The sequence below is a fragment of the Drosophila subpulchrella genome, unplaced genomic scaffold (genome assembly GCF_014743375.2).
Source record: "Drosophila subpulchrella strain 33 F10 #4 breed RU33 unplaced genomic scaffold, RU_Dsub_v1.1 Primary Assembly Seq379, whole genome shotgun sequence".
Taxonomy (NCBI): domain Eukaryota; kingdom Metazoa; phylum Arthropoda; class Insecta; order Diptera; family Drosophilidae; genus Drosophila; species Drosophila subpulchrella.
The window spans coordinates 505,996-524,874 of NW_023665600.1; the positions used below are offsets into that span (position 1 = coordinate 505,996).

Here is an 18,879-nt window from a genome sequence, read left to right on the forward strand (position 1 = left end):
ATGCTAGCGATGGTTCAGGATGATTTGGTTCGGCAATTCCCAGCTACCAAATTCTGGCACTGCAAAAACCGTGTAACGGATATTTTCGCTGCCACGGAGAGACGCGAAATCATGACTGCCGAGCATAATAGGGCACACAGATCGGCACAAGAAAATGTCAAACAAGTACTCTCCGACTATTATTTTCCCAAAATGGCTAAACTAGCCAATGAAATCGTTCAAAACTGCAAGACCTGCGCGAGGGCCAAATATGACAAGCATCCAAAGAAACAGGAAATCGGCGAATCACCGATCCCTTCCTGTGCAGGGGAGATGGTACACATTGATATCTTCTCAACGGACAGGAAATACTTCCTAACATGCATCGATAAGTCCTCAAAGTTCGCAGTCGTGCAGCCTATCCCCTCTAGAACGATTGAGGACCTCAAACCTGCACTGTTACAGTTAATGAACTATTCCCAAGGGCCAAGACGATCTATTGTGACAATGAACCGTCATTGAATTCACATACAATTTCAGCCATGTTGACTAACCACTTTGGGGTTAATATCGCAAATGCACCACCCTTACACAGTGTATCGAACGGCCAGGTGGAACGCTTTCACAGCACTTTGGCAGAACTCGCCAGATGCCTTAAAATCGACAAAGGCATCAGCGACACTGTTGAGCTTATTTTACTGGCGACTGCCAGGTACAATAAGTCTATCCATTCGGTCATCGACAAGAGGCCGGCTGATGTGCTTCAGAGGCAATCAGACAATCCGCAGTATGAGGTACAAGATAGAATAAAAAACGCACAAGAAAAGCTCAGAAATAGGGAAAATGCGTCTCGGCAGAATAGGGTCTTCGACGTTGGTGAAAAAGTATTGGTAAAATCCAACAGAAGGCTAGGGAATAAACTTATGTGAGGAAAGAGCTGTAGAAGCGGATCGGGGGACCACGGTCCTCATTAAGGGGAGGATAGTCCACAAGGACAATCTTAGATACAATCAAACAATGTCCTTTACTTTTTTAATTCGTTTTTTATTACACCTTTAAGCCACTTGGCATTATTCATTACTACTGTAGTATGCACATATATATTAAATAACTACTGTACCAAGAGTACTTGAAGCAAACACACTGTAACACTTTGTTGCAGTGTTTTCATAAACAAAGGCCCGGTCAAAAACCTAAGTGGCCGAAACATGAGTCGATCGGCGCGCTCACAGAAAGTGCAAGTGCTAGCATTCTGTTGCACACGCCGGTCGCTCAGCCAAACTCAAGTACATACTTATACCCTCGCGCTCCAGCTAAAGGGAGCATAATTAAATACACTAATATATATAATATATACATAGCCGTCTCTCTGCCGTCCAACTGTAGGCAGCGCAGCTACGAGACTTAGGCTTACTTAGAACCTAAGGAGAATTGTCAAATCAGAAACAACTTGACGTTGGAAGCGGCACTAATGCTGCTCCAGATTTTGAATAAAGATTTTAAATAAAGAATTACAATAACAAATAAAAGATGTCTACTCTATATGGCGACAGGATTTTAAAAATAGAATTACAATAACAAATAAAAGATGACATTACTCTACATGGCGACCGTGACATTGGTCCGGAATACGGACCTGGATATGGACCTCACAGGATAAGAAGACAGCAAAAGGCAACAACAACAACAAACGGCAACATTGGTCCGGAATATGGACCTGGATATGGACCTCACAGGATAAGAAGACAGCAAAAGGCAACAACAACAACAAACGGCAACAACGGCAACAACGGCAGCAACGACAGCATACACTACAAAAACAAGAACCAAGAGAAGAAACGCAGTGAGTAGAGTGTGATGTGTGCCAAAATAAGTGGCGTGGTAAAAAGATTGAAAGCCGGAAAGGCTCAACTACTGAAGCTGCTCAACAGCGGCAAAGCAATAAAGTGGAACGACTCGGTAAAAATACATGCCGAAGTTAAACACTCAAAAAATTTGCTATCAGTACGTAAGAATCAGACCACAGCCACAGACACATCCACCTACCCTGTAATCCCAAATATTGCCAAAAATAAAATCACATTGTCTCCTCCAGAAAAAGTTGCCATCCCAAAGCTGAAGAAGACGTGCCCGGATGACTGCGAGGGACCACAGTACTCCCCCTTCTGCGAGTACACCTGTGTAGCCAGCACCGGTGCCCCACCATAGAGGTACAGCCTGTGCAGCCAGCACCGGTACCAAGGAGGAGTAAACCGACAGCGCTACCAAGAGCGCATAATTTTTTTTTCTTTGCACTGCGTTGCAAAATTCTTTTGAATTGCACTGCGATGCGTATTTTCTCATTTATTTTATAAAAACAATTGTTAAAATTGAGCGACATAAAAGTTGCCCGATTAGAGTATGGCCTAAAAACCATACACAAAATAGGCAGGAAATTATATGTCAAATATAATAATAATTGGTCAAAAAAAAAAAGTCAAATCAAAATTAATCATATCAAACTAGTTGTTAATGAATAACATTAACAACATTTACGAATTAATTCAAAAATCTAAAGTATTTGACAGACCAAGATATATATTAAGAATAACAACCCCAAAGATGGGTTTAATAGATACAAAAACAGTGGATTCCACTGCAAATGTTAATAATAAGGTAGAGTCAAACATCATTGACTTAGAATTAATTCATACATTGTTAATAATAATTGTTGTTATAATGTGCGCAAATTGTTTCTATAAACTTTATAAATTGCATAATAAATGTCTTAAGAAAAAATATATGAGCCAGGCAAATGATCTGGACAAAATTTAAAAATTTTTGGCACAAACAACATTAATATAAAAATATTGCTGTAATCAAATTTTTAAAAATGAAAGAAAATGGAATAAAATAAAAATAAATAAATAAAAATTAATTAATCAAAAATGGCTACTCTAAAAGCAATTAGAGACACATATGATAGGGACATTCATTTTAAAAAAAGAATTCTGAAATTAGTTGCACCAACTTCAGTAAGCATTTATGAATTAGAAAATTTATATATTGAAACATATAATTTAGATGCCTCTCCACTAATTCATTGCACAAGCACCCAAAAGGGAATTGTCCTATCCACCATTCCAAGGGTACAAGTTAGATCAGTAGTAGACGAACACCCAATACTAGGTAGAACAATAGTAATGATGGTCTTTAAGAAATAATTCATCTCCACAATATAATGGAATGGAATGAATTATATAAGCAAATAAATAACATAAAAGTTGACTTTGATAAATCATATAAGTCACTTACTCAAAACAGGCCAATTCAAAAAAATACTATTAAAAAACATGTGAAAATTCTAGTAAAATGCTTTAATGAAGCACGAATACTAATATATGGCCAGAGGGAAAAATTAAATCAAGATCATTGGTCCCAAGTATCAAAATTTTTGATCAGACTACGATCTAATTTAATATCAATTAAACAAAAGTTTAAGTTGGACATATCGGTACCAACTATACTTAACACTTCCCTAGCAGTTGAAACTGGTGATGAACCGGAATCAACAAAACAAACTGACATTGACCAAATAGAATCGGACGACCTTACAGAAACAAATGATAAAATAGAAGAGCAAGATTTAAATAATCTTACTATTCCAGCTGTTTTAATGTCAGATCTGGATAATTCTACAGATTCTGATGATAGTTCAAGCATAATAGAAAATGAAATAGGAAACAATATCACAATGGCACAATCTAATATTGATTTTATTAATACAGCATCCAAGCTTATACCAGTTTTCGATGGTAAAGCTGAAAACTTAACAAGCTTAACAAACATTACAAATAATAGAATCAATAAAAGGCGAGCACGAACAATTAGCAGTTTCCATAATAAAAACAAAGCTAAAAGGTGTCGCCAGAAATTTAATCGGAAATGAAACAACAGTAACAGAAGTCATTTCAAGATTAAAAAGCAACCCCAAAGGCGAAACTGTAGAAGTGTTGTCAGCAAAACTGATGAACCTACAGCAACGCAATAAAACTGCCAACCAGTACACACAAGAGGTTGAGCAGATGACGAAATCTTTAGAAGGTGCGTATATAACAGATGGCTTACCCCTAGAGTTAGCCAGAAGTTATTCCACTCAGCATGCAGTCAAAGCAATGACTAAAAATTGTACAATCGATAAGGTTAAACTTATCATGCAAGCTGGTACCTTCAATACTATGAATGATGCCATATCAAAATTTGTAAACAGTTGCACAGAATCAACCGGACAGCCAAACACCGTCCTATATTACAAAAATTACCCGCAGCGCGGCGGAAACCGCGGACGAGGAAATTACAGAGGTAACTTTCGTAGTCGTTATAATAATTACAACAACAATAGTACACAAAACAACTCTGGACGAAACCAATATAGAGGAAACTATAGAGGCCGTGGCAACTCGAGTCGAGGCCACAACAATAATAATCAAAATAATATCCGAGTAACCAATAGTACATCGGGAAACTCACAAAACCCTTTAGATATTCAACAGTAGAAAATGCAAAGGTTTATACAGTTAATCTTTATTTATATAGTACCATAGCAACATCTAAAAACGCTTTCATAAGACTATTCAATACCACAAACAAAGATCAAGTAGTCAGTACAAATAATTTAGCTTATGAATCACTTTCGAACTACGATGTAGTCAAAACTAATCTAGAAAATAGAGAAAAGTCTGTATTATCTCAACTTTCAAAAAACTTTCCTCCACAATTCAAATCACAGCTTTCAAGTCTATGCACCAAATACAATGATATATTCGGATTGGAAACCGAACCAATAAGCACAAATAATTTTTATAAACAAAAACTGAGATTGAAGGATGATGAACCAGTGTATATAAAAAATTACAGAAGCCCACACAGTCAGGTGAATGAAATACAGAAACAAGTCGGAAAATTGATCACCGACGGGATTGTTGAACCATCGGTATCTGAATATAATAGCCCATTGTTACTTGTTCCTAAAAAACCATCCCCAGGTTCAGAACAAAAGAAATGGCGATTAGTGATTGACTATCGTCAAATTAATAAAAAACAAGGGAGAACGCTATAGTCGAGTACCTCGACTATCAGATACCCGTTACTCAGCTTAAGCGACCAAAGGGAAATGGAGATATGCAAGCAGCAAAGCGAGATTTAAATGCGCCACCTACCGGCGGAAGACAGATTTAAGCGTTGTGTGCGTTAGGGTAGGCGTGACAAATTCATTGTTCAATAGAATAAGTTAGCCGCGCACTTTGCTCTCTCTGAGCGCCGGCAGTGCTTTTCTCTTTGCCGCTAAGTTCGGCTTGCAACTATTTACATACACACACATACACGCGTAAAAACATTTCGCACTGTCTGGCTCTGACGTCATAGCTTTTTTTCTTGGGAGGTTTGTGGGCGTTAGAGTGGGCGTAGAAAAATTTTTTTTGGGTCAATCGATAGGTATGGACAAGACTAATACATTTCAGTTAAAATTTTCTATCTAACATCAAAACTGTAGGAGCCACAGTTTTGGGCGGTTTATGGGTGTTAGAGTGGGCGTGGCACTCTACTGAAACAAACTTGCGCTGCGTAAGAAGCGAGATCTCAGCGTTCATCCGGACAGACGGACAGACGGACAGACGGACATGGCTAGATCGACTCGGCTAGTGATCCTGATCAAGAATATATATACTTTATGGGGTCGGAAACGCTTCCTTCTGCCTGTTACATACTTTCCGACGAATCTAGTATACCCTTTTACTCTACGAGTAACGGGTATAATTACTGTCCGATAAATTCCCACTCCCAAGAATTGATGATATTTTGGATCAACTGGGACGAGCAAAATATTTTTCATGCCTTGACTTAATGTCAGGATTTCATCAAATTGAACTCGAAAAAAGTTCAAGGGATATAACGTCATTTTCAACGAGCAATGGCTCGTATCGCTTCACGCGATTACCTTTCGGATTAAAAATAGCGCCTAATTCATTTCAAAGAATGATGACTATTGCATTCTCTGGATTAGAACCTTCACAAGCATTCCTTTATATGGATGACTTAATAGTTATAGGTTGTTCCGAGAAACATATGCTTAAAAACTTAACAGACGTTTTTGAGAAATGCAGGAAATACAATCTAAAGTTACATCCAGAAAAATGTTCATTTTTTATGCATGAAGTGACCTTTCTCGGTCATAAATGCACAGATAAAGGAATACTTCCAGACGACAAGAAATATGACGTCATTATGAATTACCCTGCGCCACACAATGCGGACAGCGCTAGACGATTTGTAGCATTTTGCAATTATTATAGACGTTTCATAAAAAATTTCGCCGAATATTCACGGCACATAACAAGATTATGTAAAAAGAATGTTCCTTTTGAATGGACAGATGAATGCCAAAACGCATTACAATATCCCGATTTCAGCAAAGAATTTTGTATAATAACTGATACACGTAAACAAGCGTGTGGAGCGGTTTTAACTCAAAACCATAACGGACTCCAACTTCCCATTGCATATGCATCAAGAGCCTTAACTAAGGGAGAAAGTAATAAGTGCACAACAGAGCAGGAATTAGCTGCAATTCACTGGGGAATATTACATTTTCGATCATATATTTATGGAAATCACTTTACAATCAAAACAGATCACAGACCATTAATATATCTATTTTCAATGATAAATCCGAGTTCCAAACTGACACGTATGAGGCTAGAGTTAGAAGAGTATGATTTCACAGTTGAATACCTAAAGGGAAAAGACAATTATGTAGCTGATGCGTTATCAAGAATAACCATTAAGGATCTACAAAACATTACTGGAAATATAAAGAAAGTCACTACTAGATATCAAAATAGACAGAAATTCCGCGCGAAAAACAAACAAATAGAATTGCCCACGCAATCTATAGAGAAAGCTTCTAAGCCCAGAGTATATGAAGTCATAAACAATGACGAAGTACGCAAAGTAGTGACCTTGCATGTAAAAGATATGCTATGTTTATTTAAACATGGCACAATGGGCGATTTGTCGATTTTGGCGGCATAAAGTCTAAAAATAAAGCTAGAGACATATTTTTTTTTTTAAATGTTCGTTATATTTAACTGTAATTTCGGATTTTTTTTTTCGACAATTGGGTCACTCTTTTTTTTCCGCCAATAATAAGTGCATTTATTTAAGAAAAAATTAAAAATGTTCAACTAAAATTGAAAGAAAATAAAAAGCTTTATTTTATTATACTTAGACATAATATTAAATAAAAAAGATTACAAATTTTTATTCATATATGTAGTTATATTATTAAAATCTTTACAAATAAGCAGTTAAAAATCTTCCTCATCTAAAACGAACGAATATTCATTGATGTTATCATAATCTTCTTCGTCATCTGTTTCACTATCCATGTTATTATTATTATTAAAATTAAAATTTTCATTATTATTTTCTTCAGATATATAGCATGAACTTATATTTAAGGTTGGAGTTTCCAAAAACGCAATAACTTCTGCAGGAAGTGATTTTTTTTTAAGCAGTTTTGGAGTATTATGTATATTCAAGCTTGAAATTAGAGGGTCGGATGAGTCAATAGATCTATAAAAAACGTCAGTTATATTATTTAGCCTGCAATTTTTTCTAGCATGGGAACGTCGGTCCATTTTATAGAGTTTGTTACGTGCCTCTGATGCATTTTCGCCCAGGCACCCAACAGGAACTACAAACTGATCCATAATATCTGATCCGTGAACTATAATCTTGTGAACTGTTGGGGACATTGGGTACCATGGATACGCCTGCATATACAATAAAAATGTATCGTTGCAAAAACTTCGAAATTTGTCTGTGTTTATGGCAAATTCACACGAAATTGCTATTAATAAATGGTGGAATTTATTTAATAGGACCTCGTCAAACAATGTGATTTCTGCAAAAAGTTTGGTATTTGCAAAGATTCGCCTCGCCGTATTCCCATCGTTGCTGTTACCAGATCCATTCTGTTTTGGTATGCTAATATGTAATCCCATTTCCTTCCATATTCTTTGTTGGATTTCCTTCTTCCGCGATATCATTTTGTTTTTATTCTCTCCTTTTACGTGCCAAGTTTTAATATCGATTCGATATGATATGTTTAAAACGAATTCCATAAACCTGATCCAGGCGTGTAACGGACTAACGCCGTATTTCAAAGAGTCAGGTTTAGGTTTAAAAATTTTAGAACTGAAATCATTAATGTGCATAAGCGCTTTTGGATTTATAGCACATATAGGACAACATTGCGTAGATTTCGTATTTGTTAAAACATTAAGTACCTTGCCGTCAATCAATGTCATATATGTTTTAAAATTAACCGAAATGTTTGCGCTATGTGATTTAAAATTGTGCAAGTTTGCTACTTGCATATCTAAATTATGCTTTTCTTCTTGGATTTTTGCAATGCTTTCTTTAGCGTATTCAATTTTAATCGGCCTGCAGAAGCGTACAGACTGGGGGCTTTTGTTTACCCAAATTAAACGATTTAAAGAATCCACTAATCTTATTGGAATCATAGTTGCCACGAATAGAGAACTGTCGGAAGAATCGGGTTCATCAAAATCGAATTTCTGTTTATAGGAACTTTGACCGGTCGACCCATCAAATCCATAACATGCAATAAGTGTGCACTCTGTAACATTTTCCATTTGTTCCAAAACTTCCTTTTGTAAAACTAAAATTCGTTCAGCCGTATGGCTTAGCAAATCCTGCAAAGAAACCTTTGCAACAGATTCTGTAATTTGTACTCCTGTTGGTCTGCACTGCATCTTCGTTTGTTTTATTGCATCATAACCAGGATATATGTCGTTCCCGTACGCCTTATTTAGTTTCTTAGTATTAATATATTGTTGTTTTGTTAGCCCATTTTCCAATATATAGGCTAAGGCTACATTATTTGACATTTTTAAAGGCTCTTTGTTTGACACATTCTTAATTTTTTTTTCTATATTGACTTCCTGCTGCACGCCGACTGCTTCATTATTTTTTCTTTTTCGCGCAGATGTTGAGGCTGCATGCAGAAGTAAAGGAGTTGACATGTCATTTTCTATGGCAACTTCTAGAGCCATTTTCCTTCTAAGCCTTGACCCGGCCTCTGTATACCCTAATTTTGGGCGTCCTATTTTGGAAGGTGATGAATTTTTGGTATCCTCCATATCGATTCGTATTTCAAAACTTTTTGAAAACCATTCTGAGTAAATCGACTTAATTTTATCCAGATCTGCGTGATGTTTGCGTAAATACCGTTTAATATGTTTTACAAAAATTGATACTTTGGCTTCTATTGCATTCATGTGCGATATGCTCAAATCATCTTTATTTATTTTTGTTAAAATAAACGACGTTACAGCGCTTGCGTTACGATTGTTGCCGTTCCAAATATCGGCAAGCTCGCTGTTGGTAATCGCAACAACAACTACAAGTGCATTTTTTGTATAAACGGGGGAAAACGGGGAAATGAGATTTTTACCAAATGAAAATAGACATTTAAGTTAGTAACTTGCCATTATTAGTTGCCTGCTCTGGCTTGCTCTTGATATAGAAATACTTCACGGAACACGATTACAATTGTTAAAATTTTAGTTCAAATACAACCAACAACAACACTGGACAAAAACAACAACACAAATATTTATGTACTTTTGCCATAACATACAGATTATATATACCTTGATCTTTGTTTTCCATACTAAATATATATATTAAACTGCATAAAAACATACGCACACTGATCAATTGCAGAAGTAAAATTTTCGCGGTAACTTTTACAATCGAAAGCTGCTTGCCATCAGCTGACTTTAAGAGGCTGCCACATAAAGAGAGTTGCCACCCAGCAAAAAACAAAAATTTTTTTAAGCTTCCTGAAGTGTTTACTATTAATAAATAACAAGGTTTTTTTAATATTCTATCATACATTTTTTGACTTTATGCCACTTTTTTGGGAAAATCGCCCAATGTGCATGGTAGGAAAATTACTGCAAGATATGATGTTAGCGATTTATAAACCAATGGAATCCTAGACTTAGGTCAATTTTTCCAAAGGCTTGAATTGCAAGCCGGTATAAACAAAATCAGCCAACTCAAAATGGCTCCGTGGGAAAATATCTTTGAACATGTATCAATAGATAATTTTAAACAAATGGGCAACAAGATATTGAATACCTTAAGAGTAGCGCTACTCAAACCGGTGACCCTTATAGAAAACCAAAACGAAAAAGAAGCAATACTGTCTAAATTACATGATGATCCAATACAATGAGGTCATACTGGCATTACAAAAACCTTGGCCAAGGTCAAAAGACATTATTTTTGGAAAGGTATGACTCGAGATATTACTGAATACATACGAAAATGTCAGAAATGCCAAAAAGCTAAAATAACTAAGCACAATAAGACTCCATTGATAATAACTGATACGCCTATAAATGTTTTCGACAGAGTGATAGTGGACACTATTGGCCCATTACCAAAATCAGAAAATGGCAATGAGTATGCAATCACTCTAATATGTGACCTGACTAAATATTTAGTTGCCATACCAGTTCCAAATAAAAACGCGAACACTGTCGCTAAGGCAATTTTTGAATCATTTATTCTGAAGTACGGTCCAATGAAGACGTTCATTACGGACATGGGTACAGAATATAAGAATTCCATTATAAATGACCTGTGCAAATACTTAAAAATTGAAAATATAACATCTACGGCACACCACCACCAGACAGTAGGAACAATAGAACGAAGTCATAGAACTTTTAATGAATACATACGCTCATATATATCGGTTGATAAAACTGATTGGGACGTATGGCTTCAATATTTCGTTTTTTGTTTCAACACGACCCCTTCAATGGCACATAATTATTGCTCATACGAGCTAGTATTTGGCAAAACAAATAATTTACCAAAACAATTTAATACTATAGAAAATATAGAACCTTTATATAATATAGATAACTATGCTGAGGAAAGTAAATATAGATTAGAAGTAGCATACAAAAGAGCTAGAATAATGATAGAAAAAAATAAGGAATAATAAGATACTATATGATCAGAAAATAAACAACACAGATATATCAGTAGGTGATCAAGTCCTTTTAAGAAATGAAACAGGTCATAAGTTAGATTATCAATATACCGGTCCGTATAAAGTAACGGAAATAGGAGAAAGAAATAACATTATAATAACGAATAATAAGAACAAAAACAAGCAGTTCATAAGGATAGATTAAAAACGTTTATTTCATAATTGCATTTAGCATGGCCATGCTTTAGAAATACTTCTTCTTTAAATACGAATATTATTCCCAATTCCATTCTCTTTGTATCAAAAAAAAAAAAAAAATATAAAAAATTTAAAAAAAGAAAAAATTAAAAAAAAAAAATTATTCCTTTAAGTAAAATATACTAATAAAATAACTTCATAATATTACGTTATTTTTCAAAAGGAGGGAGATGTAGTATGCACATATATTGAATAACTACTGTACCAAGAGTACTTGAAGCAAACACACTGTAACACTTTGTTGTAGTGTTTACATAAACAAAGGTTCGGTCAAAAACCTAAGTGGCCGAAACATGAGTCGATCGGCGCGCTCACAGAAAGTGCAAGTGTCAGCATTCTGTTGCACACGCCGGTCGCTCAGCCAAACTCAAGTACATACATATACCCTCACGCTCCAGCTAAAGGGAGCATAATTAAATACACTAATATATATAATATATACATAGCCGTCTCTCTGCCGTCCAACTGTAGGCAGCGCAGCTACGAGACTTAGGCTTACTTAGAACCCAAGGAGAATTGTCAAATTAGAAACAACTTGACGTTGGAAGCGGCACTAATGCTGCTCCAGATTTTGAAAAAAGATTTTAAATAAAGAATTACAATAACAAATAAAAGATGTCTACTCTATATGGCGACAGGATTTTAAATAAAGAATTACAATAACAAATAAAAGATGACATTGGCATAGTTTGTTTTAAGTTTATTTCGGTGGTGGTGGAAACCTCTTTATGAGCAAAAAAATAGCTAAAGTTTAACCCCGCAGATTCGGACTCATACTTTGTCTATTCATATCCTTGGCGTCGGCTCACATTACTGATTATTCGCAGGCCAAGTACATTCCCATCGTTGATGGTGAAATCCTAGTATGGGAAGAGTTCGCATTCGTCACACACACAGCGAACCTCTCAGAATATGCGCGCGTGATAGAGGAGACGAGCAGCATGATCAACATGTTTCCGGTATCCCACATGAAGAAGCTTCTAAGCGTGGATACCGCTCACCTCCAGGACTTGTTAGAGTCCGTTGGGCGTTCATCACAGAGTAGCTAGGAGTCTGGATTTCTTAGGATCAATGCTAAAGGTCGTAGCAGGGACACCGGATGCCGGTGACTTAGAAAAAATCAGATTCACTGAAATGAAGTTAGTTGAGTCGAGCAATAGACAAATTCAAATCAATACTAAAATTCAAAACCAAATTAATCAACTAACCTCTACCGTCAATTTAATTTTGAGATCGGCCAAAAACTCACAGATAGATACTGGACATTTATATGAGACACTACTTGCTAGAAACAGAATGTTGATGACAGAATTACAAAATTTAATGCTTGCAATAACCCTTGCCAAAATTAATATTGTTAGTCCGAATATTTTAGATCACGAAGACTTAAAATCAGTTTGGCTAGAGGAACCCACCAACACACCCATTGGGGATCTTTTGTCTGTCTCGTCCGTAAAGATTCTGCAGTCCGCTAACATTTTACATTTTATTATCAAATTTCCTAAAATTAAACTAGCTTGTAAGAAAATAACAATTTTCCCGGTCGCCCATGGTGAGACGATTCTGCAGATAAAAGATAACGTCATCGCGGAATGCAATGGAGAAATTCACGCCATTGAGAACTGCGTGGTGGGGTGGCGCACTTCCGAATACAAGACAGCGATCTTCAACCAATAACCTATGTGGACGAAGGGATCGTAATTATCAACGACCGAGCAGCCAAAGTCCGAGTGGACAGTGGGACAGAAGTGTGGATACATGGCACACACCTCGTCACCTTTGAAAAAGAAGCTACGATAAACAACACCCTTTTCATTAATCATGCCAACACCCAGAAGAGAGCTCCAGGGGCAGCCAGCTTCCCTCTGTTGAACATCACCGCCAACCAGGATGTTCTCAACCTCCCGTACCTTCACCGCTTGAGTGAACGAAATTTGGAGTTAATCAAGGAGTTCAGAGAAGAAATCGACGACCACCAGACGCATCTCGCAGTAATTATTGCAGGAGCAATATGCTGTGCACTTATCTGCATCGGCCTCGCGTATCTCCGGCTTACTGGGGCAAAAAGATCTGCGATCCAAATAGGAGAAGTGATCGCCGAACTACGAACGGCCGAGGGCGGCCTTGACTTAGAGGGGGAGTAGTTAACTGTGGTCAGCAAGACCAGAGTCGTTGACCATAGGTACGTAAACATTGTCGCGCCGATCAAACTGCCGACCAAGCAATGGGCCGGACGCTCGTGCACAGACGGCAAACACTGCATATTTGCGTGGCCGCTGTGAGCCTTTGTTAGCCATAAGAATATTCCATTGTGTCAGTCTAATTTGAAGTCTTGAATAAAGAGCACACGCTCTGACAATATTAAACTCCGGCTACCACCGTTAAGAACTTATTATTTTCACACTGTCTGAGTCTCTAGGCCAGCAGGTAAAGAAGGGCAGTCACCCTTCCAACGTAAACTTCCTAATCTTCAGTGGATAGGAATAGCCAGCCGGCTCATCAAGAATCCGGCTTAACCCGGATAATACCCCAACATCCAGTACTTGCGATTCAGACTGTTGGCTTTTGGATACTAGTGACTGCTGCGTGGAACCTGCCCGCCAGCTGACCCGCACTAAATAATTAATTTATATGTAGATATTTGTATGTGTTTGGTCATCTCACTGTTTGTTTTGTTTTCTATGGTCGTTGCGATGCCGACTATCGAAAGCTGCGAGCAGGGGCGTAGCACAGCTGATAATCGCTAATAAATTACCCCCTACAAGTCGGCAAGCAACGATCATACAACAAAATACTAGATTAAAAATAATACTAGATTACCATAAAATACAAACTCTAGATACCAATGTAATAGGGAAGATCTGAAACGGGGGAGTTGGTAACATTGTTGAATAGAAAAGCTCTTGAAATAAACGCACAATTTACATAGATGACGGCTAAGCAATGTTTTAAATAAACCAGTGGGTTCGCGAAGTTGCATATTTACTCCTGCTTCCTGAGCAAACATTGGCGCCCCCGGGTGGACACACTGGTTCTTGGCCGTCTTCTAAACTTCGGATTTGCGTATTGTTATAAGTTGGCAAATCACCAAGAGTTATATAACAAGTGCACGCGGCCAATTTGCGTTGCGCAACAAATGCATCGGCATCGCACATTGGGTGCATGGTCCAAGATTTGGAGACGCATTTACGCGCCCGTGCAACTTTAATTTCATCTTTCGTCGTTGGAGCGCCCGCACAGCCGGAGCGCAGTACCCACTTACATCTCGGCGTAGAGGGAGCGCACATCGGCTGCGTCCATCTCCTCGCCACAATCTCGTCGGCACCCATAGAGAGGTGCAATAGAACGTCGTCTTTCGTCGCTGGAGCACCCGGAGAGTGGTGAGCCCCACATACATCATCGTAGAGGGAGCGCACATCGGCTGCGTCCCTAACCTCCATTTCGTCACAGGAGAGCATCAGCGGGCTTCAACCTAACCTCGTCGGAAACACCGAGAATTACATCCCAATCGCAATCTCATCGCAGGAGCGCCTGTACAGTGATCCGCATTGTATATGGTAAAGTGGCCTACGTAAATATATGCAAACTTTATTTCCATCACTTGCACAAACACATATCATAATTCACTTGGCTTTCAGTCACATACACACACAAAGGCCCATACCCAACACATACACACACACATTCGGTCTTGCTTAATCTGCCTTGCCCCAATCTTCGCGCGCTCTTTGGTTGTGTCGGTCTTTTCGCCTTCCTTGCTCCAATCGCGCATAGCCTGGATGAGAATTTTAGTACGGTGGGACAGTGCAGACATTCTATCGCTACCAGCAGCATTGCATTGGCATTTGCTTGTTAGAAATAATCTAAAAACGGGAAGTTGCTAGTCACAATGGGTGGAAGTCGGAAACGATTTGGCAGAACTTCCTCAGCGGAGGACGACACAAACGAATTGCTGGAACAGCTTGAGCGGAATTAGAATCACATAATTAGAATTGAGGCCACAGTTCGTGGTCAAGTAACTCCCCCTAATGCGTGCGAAATGGAATGTCGTTTAGGTATTTTAAATAAATACATCGAAAAGGCGTTCGAGTTGCAACAACAATTAGAGGCAATTAATAATGAATTAGCATGTAGAGAGGAGTTAGAAGAATTATGTGTATCCGCAAAGGCATTATTAATGTCAAATTGTAACCGGCCCGAAGGAGAAAGAAATCATTCTACCTTCGCAAATAACAGTAGTTTAAATTCTTCAGCAAGTCACAGCAGAATACTACCACAAATGAAACTCCCAAAATTCGACGGCAACTATGCCGAGTTCAAAAATTTTATAGGTTTATTTAACAGCTTAGTTCACGATGACGAATCTCTATCAAATGTTGAAAAGTTTAATCATCTGTTATCCTGTTTAGAGAGTGAAGCCTTAGGAACAGTAAAGGCTTACCAGATCACAGAAGCAAATTACGCAAAGGCCCATGCGGCCTTGGTCAGGGTTTATGATAATTCGTGCCTAATATACTTTAAAAGTATCTCTCGATTGTTTGAAATCCCAACAATGCAAGCGCCATCCGCCTCGGCGTTACGATCCCTTATCGACACTATAACTGCTTTATATGAATCTCTTCTCTCGCTCGGCAACGAGAAAACTCTCGCCAACGCAATGATAATTCACATTGTCATGTCTAGAGTAGATCCCAAAACGCGGTCGCGATGAGAAGAGCAACTTAGTTACGATTCTATTCCGTTATGGAAAGATTGCTCAGAGGCGCTTAATAAACGATACCAACACTTAGCGGCTGAGGAATCCACGACAGGCAGAAAAGCTCCCAAACAGGGAAAGCTAGGGAACAAGCCCAGATATAGCAAAGCGGCATTAGCAGTTTCCCGACCTGTCGAAGAACTTAAGTCTAAATGTTTCTTCTGCAAGTCAGACAGCCATTTCATTCAGAGTTGTACACCTTACGCTAATATCTCGGTAGAAGCTCGGTTCAAGTTCGCAAAGAATGCACCACTTTGCATCAATTGTCTACGCAGAGGACATAGTGTCGCAACATGCCAGTCATCTCGTTGTCGAATTTGTACGAAGGCTCATCACACACTTCTGCATCGGTATACCTCAACCTCCCAAGTACCGTAGGGCAATCAATTGCCATCGCCTATTGACAATCAGGTAGCCCAACAGTCACTAAGTGCCTCGGTTAGTCAGCCTATGTCCCAAAAGGTAGATCACGTCTTACTTGCAACGGCCCTTGTCGAGGTTCAAAGTCAGTCAGGAGCCAAGCTGTGCGCTAGGATTTTGCTAGACTCAGGGTCACAGGTTAATTTTATTACGGAGGAATTAGTAAGTACTCTGCACTTAAAACGGTACCGGCATGAGGCTAAATTCTCAGGCATTGGGAATTCCGCTTGTTCAGCTAGCTTCGCTGTCCAGACGACAATTGGGTCGCGATTAAACTCCTTCGAAGCGGCAGTTGAATGCATAATTTTACCGTCGATCTCAGGGTATCGTCCAGAAACAACCGCAATATCTTCCGATTGGATTCGTAATGATATCTCCTTAGCAGACCCCTACTTTTACAAGCCCAAACGCGTCGACATGCTGATCGGCGCTGAGTTGTTTTTCGATTTGCTTAGGGAAGGACAAATACGTCACAAGCACTCAGGTCCAACTCTACAAAATACTGTCTTTGGCTGGGTAGCGTCAGGGACCTATAAAGAAAATCCGCCCGCACGATGTATCTCATACTCCACTCTAGTAGCTACTGAGGACAACAATTTGGATCACACGCTAAGGAAGTTCTGGAAAAATTGAAAGAATACCCGATCTAACAAAATCGCAGCTGAATCGCAGTGAAAAATCGTTTGCTAGCACCGTCTCTCGTGACTCAACAGAAAAATTTGTAGTTAGCCTGCCTTTCAAATCGAGTCCTTCGTGTCTCGGTTCCTCGTATGAAACTGCACGACGACGGTTTCTGTCCTTAGAACGGCGTTTGAAAGGGAACCCAACAAATCATTCGTTGTATATCCAGTTTATGAAGGAATACTTAGCTCTCGGTCACATGGAGGCTACAGATAATAGGATACCCAACGAGCCTCATTATTTTTATTATTTTTTTTATTATTTTCTCCGACCTGAAAGCTCTTCGACTAAATTAAGAGTCGTATTCGACGCGTCATGCAAAACCACTTCCCAAATTTCATTGAATAAAATTCTCTTGGTAGGGCCAACAATTCAGCCTTGCCTGTATGCCACGCTGCTTAAATTCCGGTTCCATAAATTTGCTATGTCGGCAGACATGCTCCTTTCCTTGCAATACGGTGTTTGAAGCAGCTTAGCGAGATCTACTCCGATTCTCTTCCCTTAGCTTCACAGGCTCTAGCAAATGATTTTTACGTCGATGACTTGTTAACAGGGGCCGATTCCATCCGTGAGTTAAGGAAATTGCGAGGGGAAATCACAGAGATTTTAGATTCCGCAGGGTTCGTCTTGGCTAAGTCGAATTGTACCCCCAACGAACGACAGATCGCCGAGTCAGAAGTTCTTATTGGAGAAGACGCCGATACGAAAACTTTGGATCTCACTTGGAGTCCAAAACAGGATACGTTCAAAATCAACGCCCAGAATCTACAGCTTGAAGACCCACCCACAAAGCGATCCATGCTTTCATTTGCAGCGCGGCTGTTCGATCCGTTAGGACTCATTTTCCCTATCGTTACCCTTGCAAAGATATTAATTCAAAAACTCTGGTCGCTACAAATTGGATGGGACGACGAAATACCCGCCGACGTACTGCATCGTTGGAAGACGGTGTCATCTTGCTTTACAGATTTAGAAACGTTGAACATCCCTCGCATTGTCGGAACTCAGTTAGGTGGCACTTATTAAATCCACGGGTTTGCGGACGCGTCAGAAGATGCTTACGGTTGTTGTCTGTACGTAAGGTCAGTGACCTCAGAGGGAATAAAAGTTAGGTTGCTAACAGCCAAATCCAGGGTAGCACCGATCAATAGACTTAGTATTCCACGACTAGAACTCTGTGCGGCTCACGAAGTTATGGAGTGATGTGCAAACGCTTAATCTTTACCGCGTCGAGCAGGTTACTATGTGGTCGGATTCTGAAGTTGTTCTCTTTTGGTTGCGCACTCATCTGTCAAAACTTAAAACATTCGTCGCAAATAGGGTTTCGGCTATTCACGAACTGGCTCCAACTGCAGTCTGGCGACACGTCCCGACTAACTTCAATCCAGCGGACCTACCCTCTCGAGGGACTACGGTCAAAGATCTCGATACGACGCTATGGTTTAAAGGCCCTTCGTTCTTGTCCATGGACTCACTGGCCAGTTAATCAGCACTTGGCTGACACGCCCCTCGAAAGCCAACTCGAAATGAAACCGCCAGTAATCGCCCATATGTTCAGCGTGAATCCTTTGCAGACGAATTCAATAAATTAAAGAAAAATTTGCCATTACCCAGTTCTTACCAAAAACTTAGCCCATTTATCAGCAACGAAACCCGTACTTTAACATTGGTGCGGGTGGGCGGTCGACTAGCGCACGCGGATCTAGAACCC

At 39.1% G+C, this 18,879-nt stretch overlaps 1 protein-coding gene across 3 annotated transcripts in view; it reads left to right on the forward strand.

Annotated features, from left to right (window-relative positions):
- LOC119561847 overlaps window positions 1-18,879 on the forward strand; it is a 70,514-nt gene that overhangs the window by 4,806 nt on the left and 46,829 nt on the right. For 2 of the 3 annotated variants that reach the window (XM_037875327.1, XM_037875328.1), the window contains exon 1: window positions 14,329-14,868. The exons of the other annotated variant lie outside the window; for it this stretch is intronic. The gene's annotated coding sequence lies outside the window, so the exon portion shown is untranslated. Of the gene's footprint in view, window positions 1-14,328; window positions 14,869-18,879 lie in introns of those variants that run through there. 3 annotated transcript variants of the gene reach the window in all.